The sequence below is a fragment of the Haliaeetus albicilla genome, chromosome Z (assembly GCF_947461875.1).
Source record: "Haliaeetus albicilla chromosome Z, bHalAlb1.1, whole genome shotgun sequence".
NCBI lineage: Eukaryota > Metazoa > Chordata > Aves > Accipitriformes > Accipitridae > Haliaeetus > Haliaeetus albicilla.
In genome coordinates, this window is record NC_091516.1 from 61,923,422 (window position 1) to 61,941,879 (window position 18,458).

The window sequence follows — 18,458 nt, forward strand, 5'->3', positions numbered from 1 at the left end:
GACCTTGCTAACTTGTGGGTGTCCTAGTCCTTTGATGGCAGTTGAGAGCTGTCTTCATAGGTTTTGGCCTCTGAAAAAAGGAGTTGCTACTACTGTCTTAGCTTGCAAGCAACATGAGGACACATGGAAGGGAGGAAGTCTTCATACTCTACTGACAGTAAGGAAGATGCACTTATTGATTTTATCTGGGTAGACTTGTTAGCTGCAAGATTTTTTAGCTTACAGCTGCTAGATTTTGCACTTGGAACTTGAAGAGTTAGAACAGAGTCCTTTTTTTTCTCAGCTGGATTTTCCTTAGCTTTCTCTTTCACATTCTCTACGGTTTCTGTTACGGAGCATTGTGCCTGCAACTGTGAGTTAGAGAACTTGCTTTTCACCTTCCTAATAGTAACAGATGAATCCAACAGCTGTAGCTTTAAAAAGAAGCCAGACTGTTAAGTAGTGTAGGGTGTGTGAAATTGCAAGGTAGTTGCAATACAGATGGCAGAAGGTGAGGTTAAAAGTGTCATGAGCCCAGAGTGCCACTGATGGATGCATGCAGTTGGATTTTCTCCTGCCTGATCATTTTCTTCTATCCTAGCAAATAGATGTCCATTCCCCACACAAGATGCGGGTAAAAGCTAACTGCTTCTGCTGGCTAATCTGACAGCTTTGCTTTTGTTGGTGCTATTGCTCTGTCTTATTCTTCCTTCTTTTCTCTCTACTTCTTCTGTTAAAGTGAGAATGCTACATGCAAATTTTTTTTAATGAACGCTGATGAGTGTTCTAAACTATTTAAAAGTACAAAGTCATCCTTTCTGATGTAAAAATTATTTTTTATGTAATGGCTTTTTGGAAGATAAATGTTTTGCTCTCTGTAGAAAGCATTCTGTTGTTTAAAAACTGACCATCTGAAAAACAATCTCCATCTGGAGCTGCACTTGTTTTCTTTGGTGGTCCAGGGTTCTTAGCCAGACTACATCCATATAATGCAGTAAGGCATCCAGGAAAGGGTACCACACTGCCTTGGAATGGCACATATACAGTACTTCTTTATAACGTCCTTTCACCTCCAGCCATTTCAGTTCAAGGACTTCCTGAGTTGGATGTGATTTCTGTGTACAGAGGAGAAAAGCAAGCATATTTTTACTAGGCTTTAATTCACTAGAGACAGAGCCACATAAGTGAGGAGAGACAGGGAAATAGCTGAAGCAAATTTATCTTTGAATTGGAGGTGACATCCATGAAAAATGTTTTGTGCTTTTTTTGCCTGGCCAAGCTTTGCCTACCAATGTCTTCACAGCATTAATCACAACTAAAAGGTTCTGTGGGAAACCTTTTGTCCTAGCTTGAGAAATACTAATGCGAATATGGACTTAATGTTTCGTCCGTCTTCAGAGGGTTTGCTTGCCACAGACAGGGAAGGAAGGCTGTCAACAGAGAGTTTTAACGCTGGAAAGGGAGCAAGCACCTCCTGCTCACAAGATGTTTATATTATCTTGCTGTTAAGGAGCCGTAAGCATGAGATTGAGAGCCGCTAACACTTCCAGTGGCAGAAGAGGCAGGCAGCTTGTAAATGGCCTGACATGCGGGCAGAAGACCCATCTGTGCTCTTAGCCGGGATCTGGGTTAATAAGAGCAACCTTGCGTGCAAATTCAACGATGAGAGAGAAGTGTGGTTTGTATGGCAGTTGTGTAGTGGCACAGCAGGACTAGCAGTAATTGGGCATCTTCAGCCTTGTGTCAGAGGGCGTGCTTTTTTCCCCCTCCTGGGCAGGGAAGGAAGGAGGGCAGGACAGCACTGTGCAGGGAGGGCAGGGAGACCAAAATGTCCGTTATAGGGTTGTGAGACTGCCTACCTGGGTGAAGTCTTCTTAGGTGCGGTGATCGATCCCTAAGGCTCTGTGGAGAAATAAGTTTAATGTTTGCACATATGGAAGTGGTTTTGTTTTCTGGTGTTTTGTGTGCTTATGCCTGGAGCTTGAGTACAATGCAGATCTAATGGTTGTCCTCACCCTGTTTTTCAGATCACAAAAGGCCTGTCCTTACATTCCACAACCAGGAGTATGTAATCACCTCTGATGTGACCTCCTCATAAACAAATCCCAAATGATTTGGGGCCAGCCTGATTTACAGCCAAAGACCAAATCCCCAGAATGGAGCACTGGTCATTTTGGTTTTATCTTCTACCAGTTTCTGCAATAGTAACAGGGTGACAAAAATGTTTTCTTGCCTGTTATTCAAACATCAGTATGTCTGAAAGACTCTGTAAATCAGGCGTGTTTAAAGCCAGGCCTTTCGGAGTAAATGATGAGAGCTGAAATCCACTTAGAAACTCTCTTTGTTGCAGACTCACAGTGCATGAGTGAGTGTGCAAAAGCCTGCCTATAGTCTTGGAGGCATTATATCATCTGAACAGTGGCAAAGAGTGCTTTGGGGTATGTGTTGCTACTCGCAGCACTGTCACTTGAGCATGCGCGTGGAGCTTTGTGGGCAAGGTTTTCTGAAGCACTCAACCTTGGCCTAACCTTCCTCGCATAGCAACTGATAGTACAGTTTGTACCAATGCCAGTGAATGAAGAGTTGAAGCCTAGTGCTGTAGAAAATCCTGTATAGAGAAGTATTGTTGCAATAGGGAAGCATTATCACTGTTATATTAGACTGATTCTTAACCATTCATAAGGGAAGACTGAACCAAGCACTCAGACATCATGGCAATGAGGAGAGAGGGAGAGAGAGAGATCTGAAATCCCTGCATGGTAAATGCAATAGCCAGCACAGTATTGTCAAAAGAAAGACCTCTGACAAAGGGTATTCACTGTCAAGTAATAGCATAAAATATTGCGGTGCTTGGAGTATGGCATATTGAGATGCCAACAATATATTAAGTTTAACAAACTACTTGAACACATCCTAACTTTAAACTTTGTGACAGTGTCACTTGGCCTGAAATGGTTGCATCAAAAGAATGTTTGTTTCTTGAATTACACCCTTTGTAAATGGCAGAGCTAGTGTTACAGATGCACGCACAACCAAATCCAACAGGTGTTAAAGCTCAGATTTATTCCTCAGTAAAAAGTTAGAACTCCGGTAACATTTTATAAACCACGGGCTCAATGATGTAAGGGCAATTAGTACTACACAGCTGACTTAAGAATTCTTAAGGTTTAGAAATGATGGCTCAAAACGTGTATATCACTCCCCTAAAAGCTGAGGGCTCTCTCCCTCGAGGAGTTACCTGGCGTGGTGCCCCGACCCGAGGGGGAGTCCCCGACTGCAGACCCACTGCTCCGAGGAGGACTGACTCCAATGTGTCCTCCGGCGGGACCCCGTTTATACCCCTGTCGAATCTGACCGGTGGTCATTTAATTCTGTTGGCCAGGAGGGTCACCTCAGTGTAACTGGCATGTCTCGATTGGTCTGTTCAACTTTCAACCTGTGGCCTCTGGGGTTTAGTTTTTTTTTTTCCTTCCCCTTCTCCCTGCCTGGAGAAGTTCAGTTTCCTGCTGGCGGGATGTGGGGGGGAGATGTACTACCACAGCTAGCAAAAGCAAGGACAGTGCTATCACCTTCTGCTAGTTTTAACTGCCTTTTCTTTGAGATTTAACAATGAGAGACATTTTATTTATATTAATCATCCCTAGCTGTGGCTGAAAATTGCATTTGGTTTGAATGAAGAGTTCCTGAGGTCAACCCAAACTCACTAGTGCTGCAGTCTTAGTCTTACTATTGGGATCAGTCCAGGTGCTCCATGCACTTGTATTGTAAATCATCTTGCCCTTAATACCACACAAGGCTCTTTCGTGAATAAAGCCACAGTGTTAATCCATTCCTTAGCTTTTCAAGTAAGTGCTTATTAGGAGGTAAGAAGGCAGCCTGTTGCAATGTGAATCCTGAATAGGAGACGCCGATTCCCTTGATGTCAATGAAAGAGGTCAAAAGCACAATTTCCAGGCTCCTCTGCAGTCCTCATTAGGGCAGGACAGGCATCACAAGCCTCCGTGGATACAGGCCAGTCAGAGCAGCTGCCTCAGTAGCTGCAGCCTTTATTTTGGTCAGTTCAACCTTCTGCAAATCTGCAGATCCTGTTTACCTGCCTGCTCACACTGGCATCGTTTATGTCAAATCCAACAGTGGTGCAGCAGCCCAAGGAAATGTCTCTTCTTTAACTACAGAGACATAACTTTGTAGTTGTCTTGTTTTTATCTCTGGTTGAATATGGCTGAAACTCAGCATGTTATGTCTTCAGCTTCAATGGAAGGAAAATTATTGCTGTCTCTGTGCCTTGAAGACACATCACCCATTTCTCCTTACTCAAGGGTAGTGCAATTTCTTCCATCTCATTGAACTGGAAAAGAGCAAGGAGGTTGTCAACCTGTCCCACCTCCAGCTTTCGGAAAGATTTCCTGGGACCAGCGGATGGGGAATGGGAGAAGGGTGAGAGGGCCGGTGCGGGCAGTGGGGCAGGCTGCCTGCCCTCCTCTGCTCCTCCTCCTCCGGCAGGGAAGACAGACGTGAATCAGTGCCCTCGAAATCAAAGGCCAGGGTGTGAGGAGGTTGGGAACTGCTGATTCCTCCATTCGTAGTGGGATCTGGCCTGAGTGCAAATAAGCTGCGTGGTTTAGCTGACAAAAATATGCTAACATCCCTTGCAAGCCAGTCTTGCAGCAGTCAGCCTGATTTTTTTCCTTCCCCTCTCCCCTCAGTCGCATCCTTTGTAATACCTAAATAAATCTGTGTCAGTCTCAGCTCTCTTTCAGGATCTCCGCTGAAGGAAGATCAATGTCAGTGCCTCTGCTGGGGAATGCCCAGGGCTGGCCATGGCCTGATCCAGCCGGCTCCAGGCCTGGCGCTGTGTCCTTGGAGCCATCTGGAACCGGCCTTGACCAGCCCAGCCCCTCAGCCGCAAGGTGCGGCTGCCAAAGCATATGGAAGAAAAGTTGAAAAAGCTGAAGGAGCAGAGGAGTGAGGCAAAAAAGAGCAAGGGACAGGAGGGGGAAGAGGAAGGTAGAGCAGCATCCCCGGGCTGGAGCAGATCCACCTTGCCGCCTGCAGAGAGCCCATGCCGGGGCAGTTTTCCTGACAGGTACTGGAGCCTGGAGGGAGCGCGCGGAGCCCAGAGCAGGGGGACGGTGTGAGCGGGAATGAGCGGCAGAGAGAAACCGCCATGTTCTGACCACCCCCTGCCGCTCCGGGGCGGGGGGTGGTGGTGGTGGTGGTGTGAAGGTGTTGGGTTGTTTGAATTTGGCCCTTGGCCAAGGTTAACCCACCATATACTCTGCCAAGGAAGCACCTTTAACTCTCTAAATAAATACACCTTTCATTCTTAGGGGCTCTGTTAGGATACTATAAAAATCTGATTTCAGATTTTCTTTAGCAGTAGGAAAAAATAATCTTAACCAAGCAAAAAACTGCTGAATCATTAGCAGGACCCAGAGGATACAGTTCTCTCCTCAGCTCTGTGAGGAAAGTCAGAGTAGCCGAGCTCGGTCATCTGCCCTGGCCTTTGAAACCAAAATTTCTGACCAGTGGCTGCCCTGAAAAACGTGCATAAAGGCTGCCTGGGTCTTCAGCGGAAAAAAGCTTGTTGTTGCTCATTTTGAAACTCTTCAGAAGTGCTTCAAGATTCTGTAAATGCTGGGACTACAGAGGCAAAATACGGTCCCTTTTGCCAAACAGTTCATGATCGCAGGCAGCAGTTCCCAAATTATTCTGGTCATGAGGCCGTTCTCAGGAACAGGCTGGCCATGTTGACCAGATGTGTCTCCCTCAGTGAAATCTCCTTCAGCACCCTCCTAACATCTGGGAAATGACCCTTGTGTAGCTGATTCATGGTTTAGGTGTTACTGAATTATTTTTTTTTTTGCTTTCTTTCATTCTTTTTTTTAAAGACAAACCCTTCTTCTAGGTGTTTGTGTAAGAATCGTGACTAACAAGAAGAAATACCCTGAAATCAGAAGAGACTTTTAAATACAGATTTTGCTTTTTTTATAATGCAGGGTTAGACACAAAGCAAGCGGTGACTTTTTAAAGACGTACTTGCTTAAGGCGATTAATTTTTGCCCCACTGGATCTGCCACTGAGGCTATGTCCTGGTTAGAGGGCAATCTCTGTACACTTAGCTGTGGTAGAGAACAACAGGCAGACACCGTAATGATAGTGTTACTCTGCACCCACAGGAGGCCTGTAAATAGATCTTGATTCAGGCAGTGATGCATGTCTAAATGCAGGCTCTGCAGTCTCTCCTATTTACCCTTTGGCTATTTTGCAGTGTGTCCTTTTGCAATGTCAATTACAGACAGGCTCTCAGAGCTTGCAGGTGGAAGTAGAAGCGGTATGTAATCCTAGTGAGAGGTGTGGGTGTTCTGCCAGGCACCTGTCTGTATAGTCACCTACAAGCCTGCTGTCATACTCTATATTGCTAGTATGTAACCCTTTGAAATATCAAGTTTCAGCTTGCACACATGCACGCAAATCTGCTAACAGTGAAATGTAAATTTCCAGGAGAGGTACGAAGTTTCTTGACAGCTAGTGACAATAATATACTATTTCAATAGAGAGAGAGTTCAAATGGGACTGCTAAACATCGCTCAGCAAACACCCTTCAAACACAGTGATAATAGAAATGTTTCCACTGAGAGACAAAAAAGAGCAGAACTGCTGTAAATTGCGGTAATGTTGTAAAGGAATAGCAATAGGGCATTGCTGTCTTGTTAAGGTGCTAGAAAATAGTAACTTATTCTGGTCTCAATCACAGCTCAGGTCTCTAATCCCTTTCATCTCATTACCCTTGCTGGGCAAAAGATAACGCAATTTCAAATTTCAAAACAGATCCCCTGCTGTCAGACTGGGGTAATGCCTTCTCAAATCTACAGTGGAACACGCTTTAAGTGGGTCACTCTTTATCTTCAGACTTTGCTTGCCTTCAAATGTGAAGTCAGGCACCCGTCCCTACCCTACTGTTGTTAAAACAAAGCTTGACTGCATGTGGAGAAGCTTTTGCAGCTGTCTGAGAAGGTGAAATCAGAGTGGGATGTCAAAACTTTTTTTTAGTTTTATAGTTCTATTTGGAGATCAGCATAGTACATTAAAAGGTCTCTTTGTGTTCGCATTTCAGTCCTTTCAACGACACTGTAATGGAGTTGAGAATTTCTATGAAAGTATGGTAAGATGTCTTTTAAAACTGGCATGATTGCTGAGTGACAACAGGAAATACAGTTACAGTCAACTGCCATTACAGTTAGATACTCAATGTCATAGCGGTGTTTTTTTTTACTGTTGGGAAGGAGTCATGCATAATGCCAGGTTAGGAACAAGCATTGTTGTGTTTTCAAGGTGGTAGAGAACCGAGGTTTTTTATTCTGATCGTTAATAGTAATTCAACGTGTTCTTCACTGGAGTATTTAGCCCTTCTTCTTGCTAGTTTGTTTTCATGCATAAGAGACATTTCTGACTTTGATAAATTTAAAGTCTGTATACATAGCGTGTAAAGCATCGTATTCCATTGCATTGCTTTTGTTCAGACTTCAACAGAAAAAAACATAGAGTACTTTCAAATCCTCTATAAAAGGGCATTAATATAAAAACAGTTTTAAGATCAGTAAGCCCTTGCCCAACACATTTTAAAAAAATTGTGTTATCTTTAATAATTTTTTTTTTTTTTCCTTTCAGTGAACACTAAAATGTATTGGAGATTGTTCTGAACTGAACCAAACAGAGCTTCAGCCTTCGGTATATGTGCTAAGATATCCAGGTATAACTCCAGCTATTCTTGTGAAGCTGTCATGGATTTTAGTGGGTGTTTTGTACAGTAATTGAAAGGTATATTGTGACCTAGAAAGAGTGAGTTACAGTCTTGCTATGGCTACGTGTAGACAGTTGCCTGATCTTAGGCTGCCTGTAAAAAGCCCAGTACCAGACCTGTCAATCTTGTCTGATGTCAGAACAGGAACTGACTGTAATTGGTTCAGTTTTGAGTTCAGGTCCCATCAAAAGAAGAATAAAGTAATGCAAATGTCCATGTAATGTCTGTGTTTTGGACAGGTGAAATCTTCATTTCTCTCTCTTTGCTTTGCCTTAAATGAGGAGGAGTGTTTTCTTCTTGTTCAGGTTTGTCACATAAAGAATTAGTTAAGGGGGACAAACTTTTGAGCTTAAAAATCTCTCTTATAGGACAACGGATCCACAGCTATGTCTTCTAGTTCTTCAGAGAGCCATGTCTCTTTTGTGTCTTGTCCTGTTTTTCTTATAAAGAAAATCTTGTTACTCTGTATCATGGAAGAGATGCAGTGCAACTAGCATAAGATTGCACTTGTAGTTAGTTTTTCCAGGCAAGTAACTAGATTAGCCAAGGTAGAGTTGGATTTTTAACTGACAATGGCCTTACTCTTGTGTTTGCAGTTTCTGTAATATGAATTAACAGTTCTGAGCTTCTGTGTTTGTGTCTGTATTGACTCGGAGACCCTTATTTTGTCCAAGCTTGCCATATAATTTTCAGGAATGCTTACGTTGCTAAACTTCAGAATGAGCAATCACAGTAAAAAAGTCCTTGAGCATCACTAAGAAGCAAGGGAAAAGCTACATGCTTTGTGGACCTCCCTAAAGGAGAAATTGCTTGCGATAGAGGAAGAGGCAGGCTGGTTTTATGGTACTAGACTGAAATATGTTTTTTCGTCTTCCCTTTGGAAATGAAACAACTGGGGAACAGATCACATCTGCCTGCTCCCTCTCAGGACAGGCCTTAGACAAGAAATCTCTCCAAGGTCTACTAAGAAATCAATCTTTCATAGATGTGAGATTTGTCCTCACCTCTGCCATAGGAAATCCCATTTCGTGGTTTTCTCCAGCCCTTGATTCCAGCCCCAGCTGCCCTGTTGTGTCCCTTGCAGCTTGGTAGCACTGCTTTACCTTGAGTACCACAAGGGGAAAGTATATCTCAAAACACACTCCTCTGTGCTAACTCTATCCCCCAGGAAATGTAGTGCAAGCCCCTTGTCCTCATGCCCACTCCTTGTTGGCTTTTGGCCTCAGGTGTGGGTTTTTGCAGGCCAGTGCAATACCTTGGTGACTGCCTGGGGAAGTATGTATATGTTTCAGTCTTGCTTCTGCATTGGAGGAGGAAGGGGTTTTAACTTGGGATTGCTTCTCATGCTCAGGTTTAAGCAGCGTAATTCTGAGCCAGGGCTGTTGAAATGGAAAAGGGGTGAAAAAGAGGATTTTGTATAATTATGTATGGTTAACTTAGTCTTTCATGTTTCACTTCAATAAGAAAAAAAAAATCCATGTAGGTTACATTACCTTCATTTTAAGACATGGAGAATCTTTTCCCACTGATTTGGAGGGAAGCATATTCTAATGCAATATCCCTGGGCATGTTATAAATTCTTAATGTTTCATTTGAGCATAGTACACTGGATCTTGTGAATGGTACTTCCATGGGAATTACCTGACAGTTGAGTAAAATACCTTTGATGGGGTGGATAAATGATACTGTGGCAGAAGGATACCATACAGCAGTCTCATTGTTGTGAGAAAACAAGAAATCTTGCATTTTGAAAATGACAAATTTGAATTCATATCCTCTTTGGCGTCTCTGCAGGGCAAGCAAATGCAGCCAACAATGGCATCTGCTGCAGGACTGACAACGCGGCTCTCACAACCGGGAACTGAATCCTTTTATTTTATCATGTGTAGATTAGGTGCCTGGTGCTTTTTAATTTTTTATTAATAAGGTAGAATGTAGGGTATTGAGAATGCTTCTTGTAGACCAGAATAAAGCAGTTTAGATAATGCCAGAAGTAAAGCATATTTCCAAAGCAAAAACCCGGCAGAAGATAGAGATCTGCTAAGTGTAAATTCTTTTTAAGCTGCACAGATGGCCCAGCCTCACAGCAGCAGCAGGATGGGAACAATACTGTGTTTCCTTATGGTGCAAACAATGATGACAGCCTTCTTCAGTCCTTAAACCAGGCTAAGGAACAGCCCTGAAGGGGAACCCGTTGCAAGCTGGGAGATGTAAGGAATGCAATCAGTGCAATGTGAACACTTGCACAACACAGGTGTAATTAACAGCTTTTACATTTATGGACCCTGTTCATGAATTGTAATGATGGATTGCACTTCAGTGAATTTCCAGAAACCTATAATGCAGCAACAGCAAGCAAATCTGTAAGACTTCTGATTTGTCAGAGTTGTCTAGCTTTTGTCTGAGGAAGTTACACTTTGGCAGTGTGCTGTACGCTGTAGTCTCTTCCTGATGAATATGCTTGGGGCACCATGCCAGGATGTAATTATTCAATATGACGAAGTAGAATCCTATCTATTTATCCTGTTTATGCTTCAAAACTCATCCTTTCGTTTTATTTTCCCACATGCCAAATGAAATTTCATATGTGTTGTTATTTGAATATAATACTACAGTTTATGGTATTAAATTGTACAAAAACATTTGCAGATGATAAGGTTATTGCAGACTGTCTTTGAAATGCCTTAATGGGAAAAAAAAGGAGGTCTATTATTACTAATGGGTCCGTGTAGAAAGAAAAATCCATGTCTCACACCAGTGAACTAACAGGTGGCTTAATAGGGCCATGATCTGAAACAGGACAGACTAGAATACATTGATTAAAAATACGCAATTTCACTCTGTGAATACAGTAGCTTAGGGGCAACATGGTTTGTTTTTGCTTTTAACTAGAATGGGGCTTTACATGCTTTACCAATTACAGAATTACTTTTTTTTTTTTTAGAATGCAGAAAGTTGCTGATGTTTAAAAATGAACCAGCATAGAGCATGATCTGCATGCGCTTTGTGAGCAACTGCATTCTCTAGCTTCAGTACAGCAATTGTTGGTCACAGTTAATCGGAACTCTTTTGTCTAGTTGCAAAATAACTGTTAGTGTGAGTACGCAGTGTCCTTATCTATTGTACACTTTGCAAAGATTTATTTTCCTTCGTTTGATGGACAATACAGCAATATAACTTTCACAGATCATGAAGGAACTAACTCTCGTTCAAATACATGGGAAGGTATCTGTGAGAAAATGCATCCCAAGTGATTTAAGCAAATGAGTTGATATTATGTCTCTTAGTCACTTTTGGCCATACCTTACTCAATAAGTGGTTCCATCAAGATTTCCCATGGAGTCCAGTTTTACTCACAGTGCCACAGTCTGGCCATTACCTGCTTAGACTTCAGTATTTACAATAATTTAGGAATACAGTGAAATTAGCATTTCATACCTTGACGCTAGTGTAACGTGCCCTGCACTGTCACTTGCCTTTAGTTCAGCAGTTTGGACGAGGAGCAAGATGAGTTCTGATCATGTAACTGAGGAGGAACACACAGAAGATGGTGCTGTTCCTTGAGCTGGACAAACAAGTTACTGATCCAAGTAGAGATGTAGATTTAACTGGACTGGAGAAAGAGGGAATAGCTTTGTAGGGTGGGGTTTTCTTTGGGGTTGGTTGGTTTTTGGGAGTGTGTGGTTTTTTTCCCCCAGAAGTGAGCTTGACTAGTTTTTTTCAGGCATTTTGGAAGGAAGGGTGGCTGTGTATTTAAAAAAAAAAAAATCTGACTATAATTTAGAGGCTGGTATAATAAAGAATATATGCTACATATCCATGTTTCTTCTTAGTATGGTATGATTTTTTTTCAGCTTGAGTGAGAGTTTCTCTCCATGCTGTCACAACTTACCCTTTTAACTTTGGCGGTTGTCTCCAGTGTGTCAGACAAGATAGGAGCAGTCACAGAAACAGGGCTGCAAAGAACTTGCTTTCTCCATTGTTTTTTTTTCAGCAAGATAACCACAGTAATGGGTCACAAGAAGCCTTGTGCTGCACTGTTGTTGTTGACTACTCTGAATTTTATTCTAAAATAGCTTGGGAAAAAAAAGCATCTTACCATCCTCTAAGAGGTGTGTAGTGAAGAAAAAGACTTTGGTTTTAGTATGCCAAAACACGCACAACCACTTGGCTGCATTTCATTCACTCAGCTGTATGGGAGTTGAGTAGCTGTAGCCTGGCTGTTGTAATGTGCTTTTCCTTTTTGTCTGAGGGATAATAGTGTAGTATCTAGCTCACAGAATTCTTTGGACAAGTTTCTTTAGAATTACAAATGCTGCAATGCGAAAAATAAAATGTCAGTGTAGTGCCAGGGGTAGGAGCAGATACTGTCTTTCCAGAGTCCCACTCTGGTGTCTCAAATGCATGGAGAGAGGAGGCCTTTTAGAAGGAAGTGCATAGCATTGATTTTGAGAGTATTGACCTCTACCTGCAGAAATGAAAGCCTTGAGCATTAATTTGCTTCCTTAGCAGCAGCAGGTATCCAGCAATTGCACAGACAGGAGGATTCGACGCCAGGCAGGAACTCCCAGAGGCTGCTGTTGCTGAATGAGCAGCATAAACAGGTGTAAGCCCGGAGATACTTCGTTATGTTGTTCGCTAGTTGGGTTGCTTTTTATTTGAATGCGTTATAGCAAATGTGCCAACTCAATCGTTTCCATGGAATGCCAAGCAAGTCAGAAAACAGAGGCCTTACAGTAGCAAGGAGTAGTAAATAAATGTGTTCAAGAGCTTCTTCATCAAGTGTCAAACATGTAGCGCTGATGGATTATTCATTTTCCTTTGTCAAATGTAGAGCTGTTTTTCTAAGTAAATAGCCACTTCTTTGTATTGTAAGGGAACATGCAAAACTGAACACTGTGATAGTTCGTAGATTCCACTGACTTTTCTTTCATGCATGGAGAAGACATCTCTGCTCTCGGGAGGAGAGGATGCTGCCTCTCTGCTTGTGGAAACAAAAGTGCTTCCTGTGGAGCTGTTAAGAACCCTGTTCCATTAAACCCAAAACATTTCATGAGATCCAGTGACATCAGTTAAGCTTTTATCATTACGTATTTTACAGTTGGTCACTTCTGACTGGAGATCAAGGGAGAAAAAAGTCTCTGTGAGTGAAAACATGATCCTGAACTTCTGGACCTGAAAATGGGCTATTCTAAGAAAATTGCGCCTTGAAAAGATACGTGATTTCCAATGCAGAATGAAAACACAAGTTTACTGGTTTGCCTGAATACAGTATGTCCTTTTGGCAGTTCTATTTCTTGATCTAGTGCATGGATATTAGAGAATCCTAGCTGTCTTACTACTGTTGTGCTGCTGAGAGGGAAGGGGGAATCCTGGTTTGGGATAGAGAATCTCCTAGTATAGAAAGGATGGAAAATCACAATACGGAGCAATGCTATAATACAAACATTGTATGCAAATACCATAATGTGAAGAAACTTCCTGGAGTAATTTAAAAGTTAATATAAACAGAACAGTAGTGCATAGAGATCTCAGACTGACAGCTCTTTGTTGGAATTACTAATATATAAAGCAAAAGGCTAACTCACATAATATTTTCAGGCCCTTTCATTTTCAGTGCAACTTAAAATATCAAAACCATCATCCTTCCTAACCTCCCTAAAGATGCGAAAATCCTGCAGTCACTTGTAAGAATTAATAGCAAAATTTGCTTGGTGTACACATTTTCATACGGGATCCCATCTTTTGACTTCAGTCCCGTGTTATCAGATGAGGAGTGGCAAGGGGTTGCATCTAATTCTGAGTAGTGTGTCTTTAATGTCATCCCACACCTGAGGTTTGAGCCGTGTACTGAAGCTGGGAAGTGTGAGTTCTAGCTATAGAATATTTCAAAAGATTAATTCCTTGTGTTCAAAAACTTAACTACAGCATTTCCATGTTTACTGCTGAGTTTCTTGCATTGTTAGGAAGAGGGATTTCTAGGAAGCTCCACACTGCCAAAGGCAGTTCTTTCTGGAAGCACTATGTTCAGGATTTCACTGGATGTGATTGATGCCTTGATCAAATATCGTCTCATCAGCTGACGGGTATTTTCTACAAAAGAAACAGCATTGTTGTGCTGAATATAGTCCTGTTGTGATAGCTATTTTTCCAGCTGATTTCAGCAGGCTCAGGAAATGCCTGTTGTGTAATGACCTGTACTATCAATGGCATCCTTTTAAAAATGTCAGCATCTGTTTCAGACATGAAAAAAACTTTGTTTGTGTTCTAATAGAAAAGAATAGATCTGTTGTTCAGAAATTCCACTTGGAAACAGTGATATGACTTTTCAAAATGCAGTGGCTTAAAAAAGTAAAAGGGGGCAGGCATGTTGCTGTATTCAGAAGTGATTTACCAGGTATGTGAATGTAATTATGCAACTGCTCTGACTTTTATAGAAAACATTAGCAAAGATTGATGGACTCCACTGCATCTATTTAATGTGTCCAGTGGTTCCTAAGATGGTGGGCTGACTCAAAACGTAGCTGCTGGAAGTCAAAATTTCTTTTTCTCTTTTCCACTCATAAGTTCTCCTAGTATCTGACTGATACAAACTTGGTTATTACATCTTCTGTGTCCTATTTAGGAGTGGACAGCAGTAGGCACTATGTGGCTATAAATTAAGTTAGTTATTTGAAAGAATTGTGATACTGGTTGTCATTTGGTTGCCTAACAACCACATCTGAAATTAAGTCTTAGAATTTACAGACAGGGACTTAAGGTGATAAGTGAATTGTTAGGATGAAAAATTGTGCATCTTCATTGTTCTAATGAGATATGTACAAAATGTTTATTAGTTACTAATGTCTGCTTCGTTACCACTGTCAGAAGCAAGTCAGTGATAAGAACACATGGGATGGAATGGCAGCTAGCATATTCATTTTTACAGGAATGTATACCAGAAATCTCAGTTTGTTTGAAACCTTTGTAATTTCTCCTGAAATAAGAACAAACTTGGAATGGCATTCGATCTGTTTTGATTTTTGGTGGTTTGGGTTTTTTTCTAGTCACTGTATTTATTGTATTTTTTCCATTGTTATCTTTTTCACTTTACTAGAGAGCTCTGATTAAAGGAGAGAATGCACAATAAAGGTGGAAAAGATTAAACAAAAAGTTAGCAAGTGAAAGACTTTTTTCATTAAATTAGTTGGTAAAAATTGCCCAAAATGTAAATATTTTTTTCCACACTAGCAAAAAATGGCAACCTTGAAAATTTCATGAAAGCTTGTTCCAAATTCTTTCTTCCTTACCTTTGTCTTTGTTTGGAAAACTTTCTGGACGATACTTGAGCTATACAATCTGTTAGTCAGAAAGTAAAGATTAGCTAGAACTTTCTATCAGAGCAGGCCCAGGGAAGCAGGAGCATTGGGTTCATCCAGTTGCCATCCCAAGGCTGGCAACTCAACATATGAGCATGTGAATATCATGTTTGTTGGAAATAATTGTAACAAAACTCTGTAGGAGATCTTAAAGAAGAGAAAGGCTGTATTTATTTACAAAATCTCTGAGTAAGTTGATTTTACTCTCATTCATTCTGTCATAGTTTTCACTTACTCGTGTTCTCACACCCATGTATTTGCAAGCACCAAGACCTGTATTCCCAAGTACTTTGTCCAGCACCACTTGTGTGCAACAGACAGGACAAGGGCCGCGGGTGTCTGACATTGCGTTACATCCCTAGGATCCTTCTGGGCTGGAGACAACACAGTCAGTTTGGGCAGGTCTTTCATAACATTGAGGAGGCTGCACTCACTATGGAAATGTCCTGTGCATCAGGATTTTCTTCCCGTGGTTTCATTAATCTGAAACAAGGTTGCTGCTCATTGTTTTCCATTGTTTGTTTGGAATAGTTGTCTATTTCTGTGGTAGGGTGTTGGAAGGAAATTCTTCAATTATTGGAGAAATGGCATAGGCAATATTGCTCAGTCCCATTGCCATCTTCCTTATGTGGAGATGGAGGTCATTGGTGCTGTGGTCGTGTCAGGGTGCAACCTTGTGGGCTTGGCGGAAGCAATGTGTCCCCCACTTTTGCTCCTGAAATTCATGTCCACTCTTACCAGTACAGGGTCTCCTTTTGTTTATTCCTGTCCATCCAGACACAAATGTTTGTATTCTTATATCATTTATACCAACCTTAATGCTTCTGTTACACATCCAGATATGTTCAGTCTAGTGGGCCATCCCACAGCTCTGTCAGTACACAAATTACTGCACTGTTTCTCAAACTTTTCTAAATCAGAGCATTAAGTAGGTTGTTCCTTCCCTCCCTCCCTCCTTCTTTCCTTCATTTCCTCCCTTCCTCCCTTCCTCCCTCTCACTTCTTTCTCATGGTATAATCCTTTTCCAGGAAGACCTTTGCAGAATGTGGTAATTTAACAGAATGCTATGCCTGGAGCTCTGAAAGCATTTTACAGCCCTGACTTCTAAGTACTCACATCTTAATTTACCGGAGTGTATACTGCACATTCAGCTATGTCAGCAGAACACAAAAAAGGTGAATACATTTAGAAATAGGCTTCTTTTTTTTTTTCTTGTCTAATTTTCACGGTGGCGTGGTGGTGGGGTACTGGACTGGGATGTGGGGGCTCCTACTCCCCATTCTGCTCATCTCCTAATGGGAATTGTTGTTCAAAAATTAAGAATTGTACTTACTATTGTTGCTATTTGGTATGTTTCTCAAGAGCTTGTGAGTCTGTAAAATTAGGAGAGGAACACTTCTCCTGAAACATTTCACCTACTCTAGCACTTTTTTGTCTGCTTTTTAATCACGAAGTGGCTTCTTTGTGGTGGTCCTTACAAGTTTCCAGTCATATGGTGAGGCAGAGCAGTTTTGCAGATGGACCCTCCTGGAGATGTACGTGATTTCTGCTTTGGGTCTTCATTTGTTTCAGAGAATTTTTTTCCGTCTTGGAAACACGAATTTATGGATTGGTTTTCTCATTTCCCTAATAAATTGAATGCTTTTGGAAAATAAAGTCTTACTGCTGACTTCAAGAGGTTTTGGGTTGGGTTTTTGGTTTTGGTTTTTTTTTGGTTTTATTGCAGGCTAAATGCTTGGAACACGTGGGTAAGAGCTGATCTTATTGAACATTTACATTACTCCCATGAACATACATAACTCCCATGCTGCATTTCATTCTGAAAACTTCCAGAGTGATGAAGCCTCTGTTTTAAATGAGCTTATATGTCTTGCATGAAAGGTCTAATACTACCTTAAGGATCTTTGAGAGCATACCCTGTATGTGGAAATCTTTTGCTGTTTAAAGATTGATCTGAAGTCTGAAATCAGCTGGAGCCTTTACTATGTCCTCATGAGTGTCAGAGACCAGCAATGCAGTAGGCAGGATTTAGCACACTCCCAGCAAAAAACAAAGGAAAGACGGCCAAAACTTGCTTCAGTGACAGCTGAAATTACTTTGTATTATTAGACTCCTGTAGCGTGCTGTAAAACTTGGGATGGCAGCTCTTGATCAAAGAGAAGCTCATGTGCCTTTCATTAATGTGCTAAGGGTGTATAAAGGCCTACTTTATCCCAGGTAATACATATTCTCTTTGTACCATTTGTGGCATCACAGGTACAGTTGCTCATAAAACATCAGTTCCTGTTCCATCAGTGCATTGGTGTAAACACAGAATAAATGCAGATGTCAACTTGCTCATTTTACAGTTGTGTAATGCAGGTCTGAATTACATCTACAGGACAGAGCTGCAATGATACTGCAGTTCACACAGAAAGATTAAGTTGTGCTTTTGGCTTTAGTGAACAATGTGATGGATAAAAGTGATAATAGCAATTGAGAGCACGTTTTATACTTATGCAGGACTGTGAGACTTTGCATCTGTTTAAAGCAACTAGGGCTGAGGAGACTTCTGGAATGCAGTCTCTGCATTCCATGCTAGCTTACAGGCTTTTGGCCTTCTTCAGGCAAATACTTTTGCACTGTCTGAATACACTAGCTGCAGAAATCATTAGTACTGACAGAGTGAAGTTTGAAAAATGATTACACAGTAATGAAAAGAAAGTAGTAGGAAAAAAAATGCCATTGCTGATGACATACAAATGAGCAACGTTTGGAAATGACACTCCAACAGAATCCTGGACTGCTGTTAATTCTTCATTGTGATTGCAAACACTTAAAAAAGCACCCTGCCTTTTTATAATCAGGACTTTGTTGTGCTTGAAGGACTTCTCTATTCAGAAGTTATGCTTAGGGACATGGAAAAAAAGAGAGCAGAAGTAAAGACCATTTAAGTTATCCAAAGAAGCATATGGGAGCTTGTCTGTATGCAGCAGTTATTAAAAGCAAAACTGAAGCCTTATGAGTCTTTATCAACAGTTTCTTCAATCTCATTTCCATTGCTCAGTAGTATTTGATGTTACATAGTTCATTAAACAAGTAAGCCTCTGTACTGACTGTCAGAAATCTGTAAAACACACCTTAATACTCTAATTCCTTTGTTTCTAATGGCTTTTTTTGCCATTTCGGTTACTCATGGGACTGAGCAATTATTACTAACCTCAAGTAATTTTGTCTCAGCTTAAATTGGGAAGTCTTACCCCTTTATTCCTGCTGAAACGATCTTCATTGTTGGTAATTCATCAAAGAAAGATATTATGCCTCTCTGAGACCAAATC

The 18,458-nt window shown here is 41.3% G+C and overlaps 1 protein-coding gene across 2 annotated transcripts in view; it reads left to right on the forward strand.

Moving 5' to 3' along the window:
- The window catches only part of PLPPR1 (phospholipid phosphatase related 1), a 135,341-nt gene that overhangs the window by 18,771 nt on the left and 98,112 nt on the right, over window positions 1–18,458 (forward strand). Inside the window, exon 2 of one of the 2 annotated variants that reach the window (XM_069776940.1) lies at window positions 7,651–7,732. The exons of the other annotated variant lie outside the window; for it this stretch is intronic. The gene's annotated coding sequence lies outside the window, so the exon portion shown is untranslated. The remainder of the gene's footprint in view (window positions 1–7,650; window positions 7,733–18,458) is intronic. 2 annotated transcript variants of the gene reach the window in all.